Genomic DNA, 20,579 nt, shown 5'->3' with positions numbered 1-20,579 from the left:
CGGTCTTCTCGATGACTTTGGCTGGAAACGGGAGCAGCGAGATGGGGCGGTAGTTCTTGAGGTCGGTAGGGTCTGCTGATGGTTTCTTGAGTAGAGCGCTGAGTTCGGCGTGCTTCCAGCTCTCCGGGAAGGTGGCGCTGTCGAAGGAGGTGTTGATGATGTCCCGCAGGTGGGGTGCGATGACAGCGTCGGCCTTGTTGAAGACGTGGTGAGGGCAGGGGTCTGTTGGAGATCCGGAGTGGATGGAGTTCATCGTGCGGATGGTGTCTTCGGTGCTGATCGGGGTCCAGGCGCGGAGGGTGGCGGTGGGGGGCGGTGGTTCGGTCGTGGCGTGCGTTGGTTGAGTGCTGAAGCTGTTGTGTATGTCCGCGATCTTGTTGTGGAAGTAGGAGGCGAGGGAGTTGCAGAGGTCTTGCGAAGGGGTGATGTCGTTGTTTCCGGCGTTGGGGTTGGAGAGCTCTTTCACGATGTTGAAGAGTTCCTTGCAGTTGTGTGCGTTGTTGTCCAGTCGTTCCTTGAATGCGGTTTTCTTGGTGGCGCGGATCAGCTGGTGGTGTTTTCGGGTGGTGAGCTTGAGGGCAGTCATGTTGTCCGGTGTTGGGTCTCTGCGCCAGGTTTTCTCGAGTGCTCTGCAGTTCTTCTTGGAGCTCTTGAGTTCGTCGTTAAACCATGGGGCTTTCTTGCTGCCGGGTCTGCTCGGCTGGGTCTTCAGAGGGGCGAGGTCGTCTGCGCAGTCGCTGATCCATTTCGTGAGGTTGGTGGCCGCTTGGCTGGGGTTCGTTGTGCTTGTGGGAGGGTTCTTGCTCAGGGAAGTAGTGAGCTGGTCTGCAGTGATCTTGTTCCAGCTTCTGCGGGGAGCCTGTTGCTGGAGATGGTGGAGCGTGGTCCTTCTGTAGCTGAAGTGGACGCAGCTGTGGTCCGTCCATTGGAGTCCCGTGGCGTGGCTGAAGGCGATGTCCTTGCTGGAAGAGAAGATCGGGTCGAGTGTGTGTCCGGCGTAGTGGGTGGGGGTGGTCACCAGTTGCTTGAGTCCGAGGTTGGCGAGGTTGTCCAGCAGGGTGGTGGTGTTGCGGTCGTTGTTGTTCTCCAGGTGGAAGTTGAGGTCTCCGAGGAGGATGTAGTCGGTTGAGGGGAGGGCGAGCGGGCTGACGAAGTCGGCGATGTCCTCGCTGAATTGTGCGCGTTGTCCCGGGGGTCTGTAGATGAGGGTGCCTCTGAGGATGGTCTTGGGGTTGACGTGGATCTGGAAGTGCAGGTGTTCGGCGGGTGCGAGGTTGTCGTTGGTGTTGGTCGTGATGCGGATGGAGTTCCTGTGGATGATGGCGATGCCTCCTCCTGTCTGGTTGACGCGGTCCCTCCGGATGATCTTGTAGCCGTCCGGGATGGCGATGGCGATGTCGGGCGCTGAGGAGGCGTTCATCCAGGTTTCCGTGAGGAAGGCGACGTCTGGGTCTGTGGTGTCGAGCAGGTTCCAGAGCTCGACGGCGTGTCTGTGGACGGAGCGGGTGTTGAGCAGGATGCACTTCAGGTGGGTGCTGCTGGAGTTCGGCTGGTGGGTGCTGGTGTAGCGTGGGTCCGGTTGCAGGTGAACTTGCAGGAGTGGCAGCTGAAGGGTCCATGGGTGCGTCTCGGTCCATGGGTGCGTCTCGGTGTGGCTCGGTAGCAGCGCGGGGTTCGGCCGGTGTTGAGAGCGTTGAGTTCGGTGGAGTCGTAGGTTCGTCTGGTCGGCTTCCGGCGGTGGGGGCCAGGGGTCCTGGCACTGGGCGCGGTCCAGGCGCGGACGGGCGCAGACGGGCTTACCTTTGGCGCACCTTCGGCGCTCAATCGGTGCTCCCGCTGCGCGCGTCCGCTGCGCGGTCGCTCAGGGGGCGTCATAAGAAGGGGGACGGGAGGGCGGGTCTGCTGGGCTGGGCGAGCGTCCGGGCCAATGGGCCGGTGGTGGGCGGGGCCGCAGGGGCCAGCGGCGGGAAAAGTGGCGAGCGGCCGGCTCCGCTGTGGCTGGGCCGCTCGGGGGTGCTGGGGGGGCGGCGGTGGCGGCAGGCAGGCGGCAGGAGGCTGGCAAGGAGGCTGGCTAGCAGGGCAGCAGGCGAGTGAGGGGGGTGACCCGGCCTCGAGAGGCACAGTGGTCACCAAACATCTCTCCAGTATTACTCACAGATTATTCTTAAGGAATTTCCATTTCCTTCTCACAGAATTTTAATTTCTTTTTCGGCCTCCGACATTCCTTTTAGGTTCCTGCCTTGCCATTTTCCATGGATTTTAGAATGGATTGCAAAGTAACACTTTAGATGCAGCCAGATTGAGCAATGACTGCCTTCTTCTGTGCCCTACAGGTAACAAGACAAAATATTGAATTCAAAATATAGAATTACCAAAATATCAAAGTCAAAATGTAGACTGGACAAAATATCGAATGGACAAAATATAGTGGTGAAAAATATCGAATTGAAGGTAAGTAATTTAATATCGAATAGTAATTTTTACCCCTACGCTATCCAATGCTTTCCCTACTGTTGCACTCTATGGAGTGGGAATAGTAATTTTTACCCCTACGCTATCCAACGCTTTCCCTACTGTTGCACTCTCTGGAGTGGGAATAGTAATTTTTACCCCTACGCTATCCAACGCTTTCCCTACTTTTGCACTCTCTGGAGTGGGAATAGTAATTTTTACCCCTACGCTATCCAACGCTTTCCCTACTGTTGCACTCACTTGAGTGGTAATAGTAAATGTTATATTTATTATTTCATTAATTTTAAATTAATTTTAAGACATTTAAAAAAAATCGATATTTTGACTAACTATATTTTTTAAAACTATATTTTGTATTCAATATTTTTGTACTTACCTGTTTGTAGATAGAAATTCGATATTTTTGCATACAATATTTTTTCTTCGATATTTTGGTAATTCTACATTTGTGAATTCGATATTATGTCAGTGATCCGCTCTCCAAGCCTCTACAGAACATGTATTATTAATCTTCCTGTTTGTGAGAGATCACTGACAGAATATCAACGGTCCGAATATCGACCTACAAGAATATTGAATACAGAATATCGATGGACAGAATATCGACATCCTATCTCTACAAAGGTTAGAACAAAAATATCGGAAACAAATGTTGTTGTTTAAAATATCCCTGTTTAAAATATCGTGTTTTAAAAAAAATATTTTAAAATGAATATGAAATAATTAAATAATTATTATAATTAATACAAACAGAGGGCTCGATTAGGATCGCGGTTTTCCCGCATCCTCTGGGCCGGCGAAAGCCACAGCCGGTCCGGAGAAAACCACTGCGGAGGCACAGAAGACCCACCGCCAAATTAGGATGGCGGTGGGTCTCAAAATCCGTCCGCAGATTTTCCGCCACGGTCGCCTTCCGACCGCAGCGAAAAAGCTCTAACATGGCTGGCGGTGTCTATCAGACACCGCCAGCCATATTAGGATGGCGGAAATCATATGCTTTTCCACGGCGGCTTTTCCGCCGTGGAAAAGCATACGGACATTGACTTCGGGGGGCCCCTTGCGGGCCCCCTTGGTGAAGGGGGGGTCGGGGTGCACATGGGGGGTACCTATGGCACCCCCCTGCGTTTGTATGCAGAAATCGGCAGGCACCGCACGGTGCCTGCCGCTTTCTGCATACAAATGCAATGTATGCATTTTTTACCATTGCGGCGGGTGCAGCTTGAAGCCGCACCCGCAGCAATGGTAAAAATAGAGGATGTGACCGCCAGGGTGGCGGTCACATCCTATTTGCACAGGAGGGATCTCCGCAGGCAATGCGGATGTTCCCTCCTACTCTATGGTGGCGGACGGACTTAGGTCCGTCCGCCATCATAATCGGCCCCATAGTTGGATAGCGGGTGAGTAAAAATGACAATTCCCACTCCAACGAGTGCAACAGTAGGGAAAGTGTTGGATAGCGGGTGGGAATAATTTACTATTCCCACTCCACCAAGTGTGACAGTTAAGGGTGGGCGTAGTTCGCGAAGTAGCGCTACGCAAAGTGCACTTCGCACTACGCGAACTTCACGTAGCACTACGCGAGCTGCGTAGTAGCATGTTCGCACTGTGCAAGATGCGTTTTCAATGATTGCACAGTGCGGACAAGCATCCGGCACTGTGCAAGCATTGAAAACGGCATCTTGCACAGTGCGAGCTGTAGTTGTCTGCTGCTCGAGGAGATTATTACTCGAGCGGCAGCTTTCTCAACGCGAACAGGTAGTTTCTCATTGAGAGCGGTCACGAGCATGCACAACCACTCACAATGAGAAACCTGACCTCCTCGCGTTGAGAATCTCGCCAGGATGTCATTTTGCTTGCTCGCGGTCGCAAACATGACGTTCAGGACCGCGAACAAGCAAAAAATTAGCGCTGCACTACGCTACGCTGCACTACGCATGTTCGCACTGTGCTATGTGCCGCTCGCGTAGTGCGAAGTTGCAAAAACTTCGCAAACTCCGCGAGCGGAGCGTGGTGCTTCGCCCAGGGTTAGTGACAGTAAGGAAAGTGTTGGATAGTATATGGGAATAATTTACTATTCCCACTCCAGCAAATGCAACAGCAGGGAAAGTGTTAGATAGCGGAGGGGAATCATTTAGCATTCCTACTCCTGCAAAATAATTAACATTAATGAAGAAATAATTAATCGGTCAAAAATAATTTACCTCCCACCATATTCTCCTATAAACAATCAATCAATCAATCAATCAACAATTTGTATGGCGCGCTACTCACCCAGTAGGGTCTCAAGGTGCTGGGGGGAGGGGTTCGTTACTGCTCGAAAAGCCAGGTCTTGAGTTGTTTCCTGAAGGAGAGGTGGTCCTGGGTCAGCCGTAGGTGGATGGGGAGGGAGTTCCATGTCTTGGCCGCCAGGTAGGAGAAGGATCTTCCTCCAGCGGTGGCTCTGCAATGCGTGGTACGGCGGCGAGGGCGAGGCTGGCCGATCGTAGCTGGCGGGTGGGTGTGTAGAAAGTGAGGCGGCTGTTGAGGTACTTCGGGCCCATGTCGTGGAGAGCCTTGTGTGCGTGGGTTAGGATTCTGAACGTGATCCTCTTGTTGACGGGGAGCCAGTGCAGGTCTCTCAGGTGGGTAGAGATGTGGCTGCGGTGAGGGATGTCCAGGATGAGTCGTGCGGAGGCGTTCTGTATGCGCTGGAGTCTTTTCTGTAGTTTGGCAGTGGTTCCCGCGTAGAGGGTGTTCCCGTAGTCCAGTCGGCTGGAGACGAGTGCCTGTGTGACTGTCTTCCTGGTTTCGGTGGGGATCCATTGGAAGATATTACGGAGCATGCGCAGGGTGTTGAAGCACGATGACGATACGGCGTTGACTTGTTTGGTCATCGAGAGGGAGGAGTCCAGGATGAAGCCCAGGTTTCGTGCGTGGTCCGTTGGCTTGGGGGTGGTGCCCAGGGCAGGGGGCCACCAGGAGTCGTCCCAGGCGGAGAGCGATGATCCCAGGATGAGGACTTCCGTCTTGTCTGAGTTCAGTTTCAGGCGGCTGTTCTTCATCCACTCGCGACTTCTTTCATCCCTTCGTGTAGGCTGGCTCTGGCGGTGGCTGGATCGTTGGTGAGGGAGAGGATCAGCTGAGTGTCATCAGCGTAGGAGATGATGTTAAGGTTGTGTTGGCGTGCGATGGCTGTGAGGGGGCTCATGTAGATGTTGAAGAGGGTGGAGCTGAGTGAGGATCCTTGTGGTATGCCGCAGATGACTTCGGTGGCCTCAGATCTGAACGGGGGGAGGCGGACTCTCTGGGTTCTTCCGGCAAGGAACGAGATGATCCACTCCAATGCCTTCTCTTGGATTCCGATGTTGCTGAGGCGCTGTACTAGGGTGCAGTGGCAGACAGTGTTGAATGCTGCAGAGAGGTCCAGGAGGTTGAGGGCCGCTGTTTCCCCGTTGTCGAGCAGGGATCTGATGTCGTCGCTGGCTGCGATGAGGGCGGTCTCGGTGCTGTGGTTGGCTCGGAAGCCGTACTGCGAAGGGATCCGTTTGTCTCGAGGAAGGCGGCGAGCTGTTTGTTGACGGTCTTCTCGATGACTTTGGCAGGAAAAGGGAGGAGCGAGATGGGGCAGAAGTTCTTGAGGTCGGTGGGGTCCGCTGTTGGTTTCTTCAGGAGGGCGCTGAGCTCGGCGTGCTTCCAGCTCTCCGGGAAGGTGGCGGTGTTTAAGGAGGTGTTGATGATGTTCCGGAGTTGGGGTGCGATGACCGAGACAGCCTTGTTGAAGACGTGGTGGGGGCAGGGGTCGGTTGGTGATCCGGAGTGGATGGTGTTCATCGTGCGGGTGGTGTCTTCGGTGCTGACCGGGGTCAAGTTCCAGAGGGTGGTGGTGGGGGGCGTTGGTTCGGTGGTTGGGTGCGTGGTCTGTGCGCCGAAGCTGTTGTGTATGTCGGCGATCTTGCGGTGGAAGAAGTTGGCGAGTGAGTCGCAGAGGTCTTGTGAGGGTGTGATGTTGTTGTTTCCGGCGTTGGGGTTGGAGAACTCTTTGACCATGCTGAAGAGTTCCTTGCTGTTGTGGGTGTTGTTCTCCAGTCGTTCTTTGAATGTTGTCCTTTTGGTGGTGCGGATCAGCTGGTGGTGTTTGCGGGTGGCGTTCATGTTTTCTGTGGTCTGGTCGTGGCACCAAACTTTTTCAAGGGTACGGCAGTTTTTCTTGTTTTGAGTTTGTCGGTGAACCAAGAGGCTGTCTTGCTGCCGGGTCTGCTGGGAGGGTTCTTCAGTGGTGCGAGGTCATCGGCGCAGTTGGTGAGCCACTGTGTGAAGCTGCGGGCTGCTTCGTTGGGGTCCGTTGTGCTGGCGGGAGGGTTCTGGCTGAGGGAGGTGGTGAGCTGGTTGGCGGTGATCTTGCTCCAGCTCCTGCGAGGAACCTGTTGCGGCTGGTGGTGGGTCGTGGTTCTTCGGAAGCTGAAGTGAACGCAGCTGTGATCCGTCCGATGAAGTCCGGTGGAGTGGCTGAAGGAGATGTGCTTGCTGGAGGAGAAGACGGGGTCAAGTGTGTGGCCGGCGTAGTGGGTGGGGGTGCTCACCATTTGCTTGAGTCCGAGGTTGACGAGGTTGTCCAGCAGGGCAGTGGTGTTGCAGGCCTTGTTGTTCTCCAGGTGGCAGTTGAGGTCCCCTAGGAGGATGTTGTCGGGGAGGGGAGGGCGTGAGGGCTGATGAAGTCTGCGATGTCTTCGCTGAATTGTGTGCGTGGTCCCGGGGGTCTGTAGATGAGGGTGCCTCTGAGGGTGGTTTTGGGGTCAGTGTGTATCTGGAAGTGAAGGTGCTCGGCGGCGGTGAAGGTGTTGTTGGAGTTGGTTGTGATGCGGATGGTGTTCCTGTGGACGATGCCGATGCCTCCTCGGGTCTGGTTGACGCGGTCCCTCCGGGTGATCTTGTATCCGTCCGGGATGGCTATGGCGATGTCGGGTGCTGAGGAGGCGTTCATCTAGGTTTCCGTGAGGAAGGCGACGTCTGGTGATGTTGTGTCGAGCAGGTTCCAGAGTTCGACGGCGTGTCTGTGGATGGAGCGGGTTTTGAGCATGATGCACTTGAGGTGGTTGTTGCTGGTGCCTGGCCTTTTGGGTGCGGTGCAGGTCTGGAGGCAGGTGAACTTGCAGGCTTGGCAGGTGAAGGGTCCGTGGGTGCGTTTCGGGGTGGCTCGGTAGCAGGCGTGGTTCCGGTCGGGTTTGAGTGCGTTGAGGGTGGCGGCATCGTAAGTCCGTCGTGTGGGCTGGCATCTTCGGGGCCAGGGGTCCTGTCGCTGGGCACGGACGGGCGTAGACGGGCTTGCCTTTTGCGCACCTTCGGCTCACAATCGGCGCGCCCACTGCGCGTGAACACTGCGCGTACGCGCGGACTCTGCCATAAATGGCCAAGTGGGAGGGAGGAGCAGCTGGGAGGCGGGAGCGGGGCGGCGAATGGGGGTACAGAAGGAAAAAGGGGTGGGGCCGCAGGGGCTCAGAAGCGAGGAGCGGGGAGCAGGGGAAGAGAAGAGCGGGAAAAAACGGGCGAGGGGGCAGGTACACAGGACAGAGAATGGGCAGTACAGTGGGCACAGAGACAAGTTCAAATACAGAATACAAACAAAATACAATACTTAGCAACAGAATACAATACTTAGCAACAAAATACAATACTTAGCAACAAAATACAATACTTAGCTGGAGCGGCGCAAAAAACAGGGGCGGAAAACCGGCACAGGAAAAAACCAAGAGCTCAGCTGCGGGCAGCGGGCAGCGGGGAAACTCGAGGCAGCAGCGGGGGAGCCTGGCACACTCCTGGGGAGTCGCGCGGTGTGTGGAGCGACCGGCCCTGAGCAGGGTCAGGGTCACAGCTCACCACCGCGCGGACTCTGCCATAAATGGCCAAGTGGGAGGGAGGAGCAGCTGGGAGGCGGGAGCGGGGCGGTGAACGGGCCGCAGGGGCTCAGCGGCGAGGAGCGGGGGGAGAGAAGAGCGGGAAAAAACGGGCGAGGGGGCAGGTACACAGGACAGAGAATGGGCAGTACAGTGGGCACAGAGACAAGTTCAAATACAGAATACAAACAAAATACAATACTTAGCAACAGAATACAATACTTAGCAACAAAATACAATACTTAGCAACAAGATACAATACTTAGCAGGAGTGGCGCAAAAAACAGGGGCGGAGAACCGGCACAGGAAAAAACCAAGAGCTCAGCTGCGGGCAGCGGGGAAACTCGAGGCAGTAGCGGGGGAGCCTGGCACACTCCTGGGGAGTCGCGCGGTGTGTGGAGGGACCGGCCCTGAGCCCACCAACCGGCCCACCAATATGGTAAAATATTACACAATTAACAAAATTAATTAATACAAATTAACAAGCAATTTAAAAACCATCAAAAATAAATTATATCACACAATTAACACTATAAAATAACTTTAAATAAATATTATATAAAAAAATAATAAAAATGTTATTAAAATTAAATTACTTCCCACCCTATCCCCCTATCAACCAACAACCCACTCCTAAAGACATTTCACAATTAACATATTTACTAATTAATTATTAATAATCAACATCCAATTAATACCTGATGAATAACATTTTTTTAAACACAACTAACAATATAAAATACTAACTACATGAATAGTAATTAATAACATTATGAATTAATTAATTATAATTATATTTCTTCCTACCCTACTCCCCTATAAAACCAAAACTCGCTCCTCAAAAAATTACACAATTAACATATTTACAAATTAATTATTAAATATTAATAACCAATTACATTACTTCCCACCTTATTCCCCTATTACCCTACAACCCGCTACGGAACTAAAACTCAATATTATTATTTTTTAAATGAATACCTTCTAAAAAAATAATAATTCTTACATTATAATTAAATTACTTCCCACCCGATTCCCCTATAAACCCACATCCCGCTACAGAACTAAAATATGCAAAATTAATCACTTGTAAAAAAATCAAACATACATTCGAAAAACTAGCTATACTTTTAACACATGTACTAACATGCAAAACACCATTTATTTCGATAATATAAACAACAATATTTTTACTTACTATATTACTAACTTTGATAATAAGTAAAACGATATTTCTCACCTGGATGTCGATATTTTTGTTGCGATATTCTTGCAGGTCGATATTCTGTCACATCGAATTTTAAACATCGATATTATGACATACCGATATTTAAAACTCGATATTATGTCTGCATACCGTTTGTGAGGTCACCACCCAATGCCAGCGTATAACATTCACAATTTGCAAATCTTACACATTCATAAATAGCAGTTTTACATTTTGTGATTCCTTAAATATTACACACAGGTCACACAGTTTATTAGTACTTATTACATACCATTTGACAAACTGCTATTTCTTAATGTTCTCAATTAAGGAATCACTGATTGTATGTTTACTACATCTGGACCCTGGTGCTTTGGGAGCCATTAATAAGGTGAGCTGCGGATGTGTGAGTAACGCTCCCAAGCTTTTCCTTGACTGTTTTTCCCCGAGTGCTATGGGTTTCAGGCATGTTGCAAGATAGACCTGTTTTTCATTGTATGGGTCACATGAGGATACAGTTGGTTGAAAGAAACAATGTCTCTTGCTAGAGAACACCTTGTTGATTGGGTTACCTTGGGGTCCCAGGGACACGTCTCATGATTAATGGAAAGCACAGAATGAAATACATTTGTTGCTAATTCTGTATACATTGTAGTTTTTGCTTGGCATTACCAATTACAAGGTCTGAATGACTCCTTTCGTGTTTCTTCCTACTTGTAGGCAGACTAAAAAAAAAAATGCCAGATAACAGAAAAACACTTTGCTCAAGAGAAAATTAAACCTAAAAAGAAGCTGTAGCACAATTAAAGTGCTCACTTTCACATGTCACTTTCACAATTCTCAAGAGTACTACCAACATGTCACAGTTTGGAATCAAGGTCTCTGCATTCAAGAGGGGTATGCAGCATGGCATACCTGTTGCATTCAGCCTTACAGGCAAAGAAGTGATGCGTCCCCGATATGCCATTATCTTTCATCACTGGGAGGAAATGTGTTTCTTTCAGGCTTAGCAAAAGGGGGAGATGATCATGTGTACCCATGATTCTGGAGAATGCAAGGAAACAATGCAGTTAGGATAAGACCAATAAATCAATATCTCCATTAGTAGAAGAGGAGCATCGTTGTGAAGAAAGGGTGATTGGTGATCAGAATAATGGTGCACATTTATCTTCACCATCCAAAAATAGATCCCCAAAATTCAGCAAACCACCTTCTAGATTACAAACTACAAAATAACAGTGCCAGTGAACATTTAAAAAAGCCAATTTCCCCCAATCATGAAATATCTCATACATTGCTGGCCAACTATCTTGCAGCTGAGGATTTTATTTTTGAAAAAGCAAAAAGCATGCCTAGAAGAAGGAGAGAACTGATGTAAATAGTTGTCTAGCTTTAGAATCCACACCACCATTCTTAGCTAAAAGAGAGAATGGTGCCCAAAGTAGCATACCATGTCTGGATGCTAGCACACAAAGATCAATCAAACTTGACCTGGCATGAATTTATTACACATGCTCTAAGCACTCATTCTGCTGGTGGCGGGTCACCTTCTTACTGCCAATTGTTCCACCAGAAAGAACAAAAAACAATATAAGGTCTTTGTTCAGCAAGGAAAGAAAATATTACTGAAAAACTCAACCTGGTCTCAGATGGGAGGAGAACCTAAAACAGATAATTTGAGTGTTGATGATTTTGTCACTGATAATGGCAGGCCCCATCATTTTTAGAATTACACGTCATTAAGAGGAAAAAGAGAAAATACCACTGCGAGCATAAGTTGCAGGTCTGGAGTGACGATATGGGCAGGTGAATGTAATTGCCATCATTGTCTTCCCTCCATCAAAGCAGGTGCGTGACTTTGTGGATAATATAAATGTGGGCCAATTTCATTTTGAGCACACTGTATGTGGGGAAGCCCTGCATGCTATTTTCTTATAACATGGGATGATTCTCACTTTTGAGTTAAATCAATCGAACCACCATTACTAGTATTTTGGAATGCAAAAATACCCAAAAGGATATTTAATAACTTGTTACTGAATGGCAATTGGCTTTTGCGAATTGGTATTTGGAAGGGGCATGTTTAGGGAGTCTCTTCCAAATATCAATGCACAGAGATATGTTGTTAGACCTGGCATCCTTGGTGTAGTTCTCCCCCTAACTTTTTTCCTTGAACCCTCCTGTTTGCTGATCTCCTTTTTGCTACCTTTAGGACTCTGTGTAACTTACCACTGATAACCAGTGCTACAGTGCTGATGCTCTCTACTTAAAACACGTACAATTTGCTTACACCCAATTGGCATACTTAATTAACTTGTAAGTCCCTAGTAAAGGGACACTACCTGTGCCCAGGGACTGTGAAATATATGTTACTAGTGGGCCTGCAGCACTGATTTAGCCACCCACTTAAAGATCACTGTAAACTTGCCCCAGACCTGTCATTGCAGCTTGTTCATTCAGTTTTAAACTACCATTTCAACCTTGCAAAATAAACCATTTGCTAGGCCCAAATCTTCCTTTTTAATACACGTAAGTCACCCCTAGGGTAGGCTCCGGACAACCCATAGGGCAGAGTGCAATGCACTTAAAAAGCCAGATATATACTTTTTAGTTTGACATGTCCTGTTAGTAAAAAAACAAAACATTTATTTTTCACTGATAAACTCTAATTTCCAAACGGGAACAGGTAACCAGTTCATGTTTGGTATCTTTGGAATTGTAATGGAAAATCCTAACTCATGGTGGAGTCGGATTGTAATTTAAAATTAGGAAAATTCCACTTTTAAAATGTTGCCATTTTCCTGCTTTACTTATGTGATGCCTACAGCTTGTGTCTGGGTCACATGACTGGGTGTAGCTGACAGTTGGACTTTGTGTATTCCTCCTAGACAGGCACACATAATAGGGTGCTTGGTGTGCCTGGATGGACCATCACTGGCAGGATGGGAGAAAGTAGCTATGCAAAGCACCACATATGCTTGAATAGGCTGTGTTCTGCCTCCACACAAATGGCTGCATACACCTTGTAGTTAGTCTGGAGCCAGGGCAAGTAAGCAGGGTACCTGTACATTTCAAGGGCATGTCTCTAGAAGCTTCTCCTCATGTCGAAGTAAGCAAGCAAGTAACTACAGTTTATTGTTTCCAGTTATTTAAAACCATAACAATTTACAAAACAATAATGTAATCATAGAGAAAAAACATGTAGTCTTAATATAAATGTTTAATCTTAGGCAAATAAGTTCATACATTGTTTCCTCAAACCAGTAGACTGTAATGCCTAACCACCCATTTGAGTCTGTGTAAAGTACTTATGGTAAGAGTTTGCAGAAACGTGACCATGATTCACCAATATGTATGTAACATTCATTTGTTCCTTAAAAACTGTTCAACCTTCAGCATCAATTGAAGCCATCTGGATAACGAACATTGTGCAGTAAGGAAAAGTGCTATTTTTAAAGGAGTACACTGTGGCTCAATCGCTATTCATCAACATATTCGTAAAGTGCCTTAATTACTGAGAACCTACTCAGCATTCAGCAACAGATGAGGCCAATTAGATAAAGTGCATTATTCTTTAAATATTAGTGTGATTCTTGAAATACCAGGAGACAAGTCATTGTAGATATAACAGTAGAAACAAGACATTCACAGCTTAATCTAGTATATAGTGGCTCAACTGCTGATCATCAACATATACATAAGATACAATAATTACTGAGGACCTGCTCAACATTCAGTGACAATTGAAGCCAACTGGATGAATGGCATTATGGTTTAAATATTAGTACCATTCTTAAAGTAATCGTAAAGACAAGACATTTGCAACTAATCTAGTTGAAAGTGCATTGTGCTTTAAATATTAATACTGTTCTTAAAATAATGGCACAGACAAGACATTCACAACTTAGTCTAGGAACATCACTCTTGTTAATGAACTAATAGACCTCCTTCATGCAATAAACAATCCTAAGAGTTGACTTTGTATTGTTCCCAGCTAAGATGCATATTACTGAAGCCTAATGAGAAGACAGCAACAGTTAAAACAGCTTGGTAAAGTGCAGTATGCATTAGACAACAAAAGTATTCTTAAAATAGCAATAAAAATAAATTACTTCATATTTATCCAGAAACAGCATTCATTAAATATCTCGTAGGCATCCCTCAGGAACTTCAAAAACATAGATGAGAGCTGAACATTATCCCCACTCAGGCACATTGTTTGTTGTTTTACTTTACCTTATTCCGAGTAGAAATACTGATTTAAGCCAGTAGTGCCTTGAATCCATTCAGCTGCTACAACGGCACACCAAATGCAACAGTGATTCTTGCTTATAGTCACACAGTCTGCTGTTGAGGGCGGTGGACCCTTTCAGATTCCTTTTTGTATGCCTTCAATGGCACAGCTGGGCATAAATAATGGAACTCAGACACTAAATCGGGTTCTCCTCTTGATACACTTCCACCTAAGTTTTGGAAGGTATTTCAGGATGAACTCTTCCAGCCTTTGTACTCCATCTGCCTCCAGTCGTTTGACACCGCAACGGTTCCGGAGTGCTGGAAACTGGCAACTGTGTCTCCTCTCCTCAAGAAATCCACCTTGGACCCCGCCTGTCTGTCTAATTACAGACCGATCTCCTTGCTCCCCTTCCCCATTAAGATCATGGAGAAGTTAGTGACTCGCTCTCTGTCTGGCTTCCTGGAAGAAAACACCTGGTTCGATGAGGTACAGTTTGGCTTCCGCCCAGCACATGGGACGGAATCGGCACTGGTGACCGTGCTTGACAACTTACGTTCGCGGGTCGACAGTGGGCGGGCAGCCTTCTTGGTTTTGCTCGACATGTCGGCCGCGTTCGACACGGTCTGCCATCGCATCCTCATCAGGAGACTGGAGGAGTGCGGGGTCACTGCAGGTGCAAGGGACTGGCTGGTCTCCTATTTGAACAACCGGCAGCAGGTGGTGGCGTTGCCTCCTTTTAGCTCGGAGGTGCGGAGAGTAGGGCAGGGGGTTCCTCAGGGCTCGGCCATCAGCCCTATACTTTTCAATCTCTACCTCCGCCCTCTGGTCCAATTAATTAAATCATTTGGTATCTCCGCATTTAACTACGCGGATGACACCCAGTTGGTCTTTTCACTGGAGGGGAAGGATGCAATCCCGCTGGAAGTTTTTCATCGCTGTATGTCAGCCACAGCGGATTGGCTTCGGGCCAACTCCTTGCAGTTCAATAGCACAAAGACCGAGGTGCTATACTGTTCCATGGACCGGATCCCTCGTGAACTCCCGGAGAATTTCTGGCCCCCGACCTTCCCCGAGACTGTGTCAGCTGCTGAATCGGCACGCAACTTGGGGGTGACTTTCGGCCCCAACTTGCAGCTGGATCTGTACGTGAACAAGACTACATCCACGTGCATGATGCTGCTCCGTATGCTGCGTAAAGTCCTGCCCCTCCTCCCCGAGCAGGCCAGGCCCGAAGTAGTGCGTGGTACCATCTTGAGTCGTCTTGACTATTGTAATGCGCTACTTCTGGAGGCCCCAAAAACACTGCTGGGGAAGCTGCAGAGGGTGCAGAACTTGGCCGCCAAGCTGGCACTTTCCCGCCCTACGCACAGTTCCTCAACAGCAGCCTTGCAAGATCTACACTGGCTGCCGGTGCACCTTCATGTCTGTTACAAGGCTGCATGCCTAGTGTTCAGGGCGGTTCATGGACAAGGCCCGGTTCCATTGCGGAATATGTTTGTTTGGTACTCTCCTTCGCGGTCCTTACGCTCTTCTTCGGCTCAATTGCTCGTGGTACCGAGATTCCAGAGAGTGAGGATGGGTGGCCGGTCGTTTAGTGTGGCAGCGGCCAAGCTCTGGAACTCCCTACCACTGGCCTTAAGAAGCCAGAGGGACCTTCTTCCGTTTAGGAAGGCCCTGAAAACTCATCTTTTCCCCAGGGCTGTCTGAGTAGCATATATGGTGGTTATATTGATTCAAGCGCCAGGATGCCCTTGGGGGTGACAGGACCGCGCTATATAAGTACACAAAATAAATAAATAAATAAATAAACCTTGTAAACCTTGAGAACACCTCTGAACCAGTGGATACTCTACCAGGGAGGAGGACTGCTCTGCAGCTGAAAGGACTGCCACTTTTTTGGACAGGTGCTCTGAAGAACTGCTGCCATGCTGTGCTGCCCTCTTGTTTGGGTGAGAAGGACTTGAACCGCATTTGATGAACACAGTACACCAAAGTGACTCCACAGGCTAGTTGGCTGACTTTCTAACATGAGCCTCGGGGACAGAAGGCTCCAATAAACTTAACCACATCACCTGAACTCTGCTGCCTGTGAGTCTACACTGCCAAGTGGTACCACCCCAGTCCTGTACCCTTGGAAGTGGGCCTTAGGTGCTCTGCCAATTTCTCTGGATCCAGCAAAGCAGACTCATCTCCCCTGCACATGGTGCAACCCGGAGCAGAACCAATGCATCACTGGTCACCGGTGTGTGTAGGTCGGTACAAAGACAAGCAACACATTGCAGCCCGTCACCATCAAAACCATTGCTGCATGATGCATCCTAGGCATGGGACCTCGTATCTGTTGTTGATGGTAGCCTTAGCTATGATGCTAGACTCTGCATTGCAGCCTCGGAGCTTCTTAGAACCTATGCGTAGCCCCGACTACACAATGGTTTCCTGACCACCTGACTTCGAATAGTAATCCCACATCAACAGGATCCTCAACGATGATGCAGGATCTTACACTGCAGCCTCGTCATACCTTGGGACCGACACACCACTTCCACTGCATGACAAATCATCAACCCAACCTTACAATTCTATGCAAAAATAGGATTTAAATTCCTTTGTTCAGCGGGCTAAATGTGGCCCTGTGCTTTTTGGTGCTATTTTCACTGAAGTCTTTAAATTTACATAGCTCCGGTTCTAATGTTTGTATTTTTGTCATTTTGGTCATGAATCATTTATTTAAAATGATTCTGTTATTCTTATTTGATGTGGAACCCTTTTAATGTGGTATTTGCCAATGCATTACTGCTTGAATTGTTGCACAAATACTTTATACATTGCCTCTAAGTTAAGCCTGGCTACTTTGTGCTAAGCTACCAGAGGGTTAAGCACAGTTTAATGAAGAGTTGGCTTGTGCCTCACCCTGACAAGGATTGTGGTTACTGCTTGACAAGGGCACACACCCCAGTCAATCAACAACCCAATTTCTTACATACGTATTAATATTTTTCGATCAAACTCCAGTTGTAAAACATTAATATTTTACTGACATCTTGAAGGAGGTAGAACCCAATCGCGAATGGGAAGAGGTCCCAAAGGTGTGGTGGTGGGCCTCAGCAAGGCCTACCAGTGCTAGGGGTTCGCACTTCTCTGCACAAGTCCTCAGACCAATAGGAAGAAGTTGGCACAGAAATTGGAACAGAAAATACAAAATGTATTAAACCTCATGAGGTGGAACTACATTCACACAACACCCTTCGGCAATGTATGAAGTAGCACACTAAATGGAAGGAGCTTGGTCCTTTTTTACCCACACAGGGGCTCAAACGAAGGTGGTAAAAGTACAAGAGAAGGTTTCAGGTACATATAAGGTCATACAGAAAATGCACAGTCAACAAGTGGGAGGAGCTAACAGTTGCTAATTCTGGTGAACACATCCTGACATTTACAGACTAGGGACAGCTGCAATGACAGCTGCAAGCTCAACTGAGCATGTGCGAAGCAGAAGAGGTTAAATATAACCTGTCTCTAGGCAGATTTCAAGAGCAGACAACAGCAAGGTAGTACAGAGCACATGGCATGCACGTGGTAGCACATGGCAAACAAGATGGCTGCCAGAAATACAAAATGGATTCCACTAAACAGACAAGATAGCCTCTAAATACAGGAAGCCTTCTGCTAATGCTTACCCAATCGCTTCCAAATTACAACAGACGACCCTTTTAGCATTAGCTGGAGACATTCGTTCATCTGGGGGTAATCTAGATATGCATCCTGTACATCGATGCTCATCAGTTCAGTGACCTCTTTTTTTAGCATTTGTTGGGCTTTCATTTCTGCAACATTTCTCTTAGTAGGTGTACAAGCAGTGATGCACATGGAGCAAAGCATAGGACCACATTGTGTACATGCACAGCATGTAAATAGTATCACCAGTAGTATATATAGAACAGTCAGTAGCTTCCAGCCCCAAGTAATAAAGAGTGTCCACATCCAGTTAGAAAAAGTCCAAGTACCAGTCTCTGGGTGAATCTCCGCAGCAATCTTATGCAGTTTAGAGATTGCATCATATACTGAAGGCGAGTGATCCGGTATAAAGACACAACAACTGCTACCGATGATGCGACATGCACCACCTCGATCAGCCAAAATCACATCAAGTACCATGCGATTCTGGAGTGCTACATTCCTCGCAACTTGCAGCTCTTCTATAATGTTCCAAAGTGCCATTGCTGTCTGATTGTTAACAGCTTCTGCAACACGAGTCAATCGCCTTATCTTTCTGCTGTTCAATGCAGCACCCATGTAGAACAATAAGCCCAAGTTAAAGTCGACATATTGTTGCAAAGCGGTGTCAGTTTGGTCAACTTCATCCATACTTATTGTCCTCTTATGTCCTCTTATTTCCGTTCTTGGAAATGTCCTATTCATAGGACACCCCCGCGCCGCACGGCCACCAGCTGTCGTGTGTGCCCCCGCCTGCCGCTGCTCTCAGCCCCGCTGAGCCTTCCCGCCTTCGGGCCACGCCCCCCGCCGCCGCTCATTGTTTCCGCATCTCTGCCTGGTGCTGCCTCGTTTTTACATTGTACTGTATATTTGTTGCTGCTCCGTTTTTACATTGTACTGCTTCGTTTACATTGTACTGTATCTTTGTATTTTAATTTCTTTGTCCCCCCCCTGTGCTGCTGTCCCTTGCGCCCACCCGCCCCGCTCCCCGGCTCCCGCTTCCCGCCGCCGGGAGTGTGGACACGCCCCCTTCCTCCCCGCTCCCGCCTCCCAGCTGCTCCGCCCTCCCTGCACTTCGCCATAAATGGCGACCGTGCGCACGCGCAGCGTTGACGCGCAGCGGGCGCGCCGATTGTGCGCCGAAGGCAAGCCCGTCCGCGCCTGGACCGCGCCCAGTGCCAGGAGCCCTGGCCCCCGCAGTTTCCAGCCCACCCGTCGGACTTACGATGCCACCAAACTCTACGCACTCAACGCCGGCCGAACCCCGGGTTGCCACCAGGCCACCCCGAGACGCACCCACGGACCCTTCTGCTGCAACTCCTGCAAGTTCACCTGCAGCCGGACCTGCACTACTCCAGCACTGCCCAAGACCACCGCGACGAGCAACAGCGACAGCCACTTGATGTGCATCCTGCTCAACACCCGCTCCGTCCACAGACACGCCGTCGAGCTCTGCAACCTGCTCGACACCACAGCCCCAGACGTCGCCTTCATCACCGAAACCTGGATGAACGCCTCCTCAGCGCCCGACATCGCCATCGCCATCCCTGACGGCTACAAGATCACCCGGAGGGACCGCATCAACCAGATTGGAGGAGGCATCGCCATCATCCACAGGAACACCATCCGCATCACGACCAACACCGACGACACCCTCGCACCCGCTGAGCACCTGCACTTCCAGATCCACATCAACCCCAAGACCACCCTCAGAGGCACCCTCATCTACAGACCCCCGGGGCCACGCACACAATTCAGCGAGGACATCGCCGACCTCATCAGCCCGCACGCCCTCCCCTCCGCTGACTACATCCTCCTCGGGGACCTCAACTTCCACCTGGAGAACAACAACGACCGCAACACCACCACCCTGCTGGACAACCTCGCTAACCTCGGACTCAAGCAGCTGGTGACCACCCCCACCCACTACGCCGGACACACACTCGACCCCGTCTTCTCATCCAGCAAGGACATCGCCTTCAGCCACGCCACCGGACTCCACTGGACGGATCACAGCTGCGTCCACTTCAGCTTCAGAAGGACCACGATCCACCACCACCAGCAACAGGTTGCACGCAGAAGCTGGAACAAGATTACAGCCGACCAGCTGGCGACTTCCCTGAGCAAGAACCCACCCACCAGTGCAACGAACCCCAGCCAAGCGGCCACCAACCTCACGAAGTGGATCAGCGACTGCGCAGACGACCTCACCCCTCTAAGGACCCCGCCTATCAGACCCAGCAGCAAGAAAGCCCCATGGTTCACCGACGAACTCAAGAGCTCCAAGAAGAACTGCAGAGCCCTCGAGAAAGCCTGGCGCAGAGACCCAACACCAGACAACATGACTGCCCTCAAGCTCGCCACCCGAAAACACCACCAACTGATCCACGCCACCAAGAAGACTGCATCCAAGGAACGACTGGACAACAACGCACACAACAGCAAGGAACTCTTCAACATCGTTAAAGAGCTCTCCAACCCCAACGCCGGAAACAACGACATCACCCCTTCGCAAGACCTCTGCAACTCCCTCGCCTCCTACTTCCACAACAAGATCGCGGACATACACAACAGCTTCAGCACTCAACCGACGCACGCCACGACCGAACCACCGCCCCCCACCACCACCCTCCGCAACTGGACCCCGATCAGCACCGAAGACACCATCCACATGAATAACTCCATCCACTCCGGATCTCCAACGGACCCCTGCCCCCACCACGTCTTCAACAAGGCCGACGCTGTCATCGCACCCCACCTGCGGGACATCATCAACACCTCCTTTGACACCACTACCTTCCCGGAGAGCTTGAAGCACGCCAAACTCAGCGCTCTACTAAAGAAGCCATCAGCCGACCCCACTGACCTCAAAAACTACCGCCCCATCTCGCTGCTCCCGTTTCCTGCAAAAGTCATCGAGAAGACCGTCAACAAGCAGCTGGCCGCCTTCCTCGAGACGAACGGATCCCTCAACCTCTCACAGTCTGGCTTCCGAGCCAACCACAGTACCGAGACCGCCCTGATCGCAGCAACCGACGACATCCGAGCCCTGCTCGACAACGGAGAAACAGCGGCCCTC

This window comes from Lissotriton helveticus, chromosome 6 (genome assembly GCF_964261635.1).
Source record: "Lissotriton helveticus chromosome 6, aLisHel1.1, whole genome shotgun sequence".
NCBI classification, from domain to species: Eukaryota; Metazoa; Chordata; class Amphibia; order Caudata; family Salamandridae; genus Lissotriton; species Lissotriton helveticus.
Note: the sequence above shows the minus strand (reverse complement) of the source record.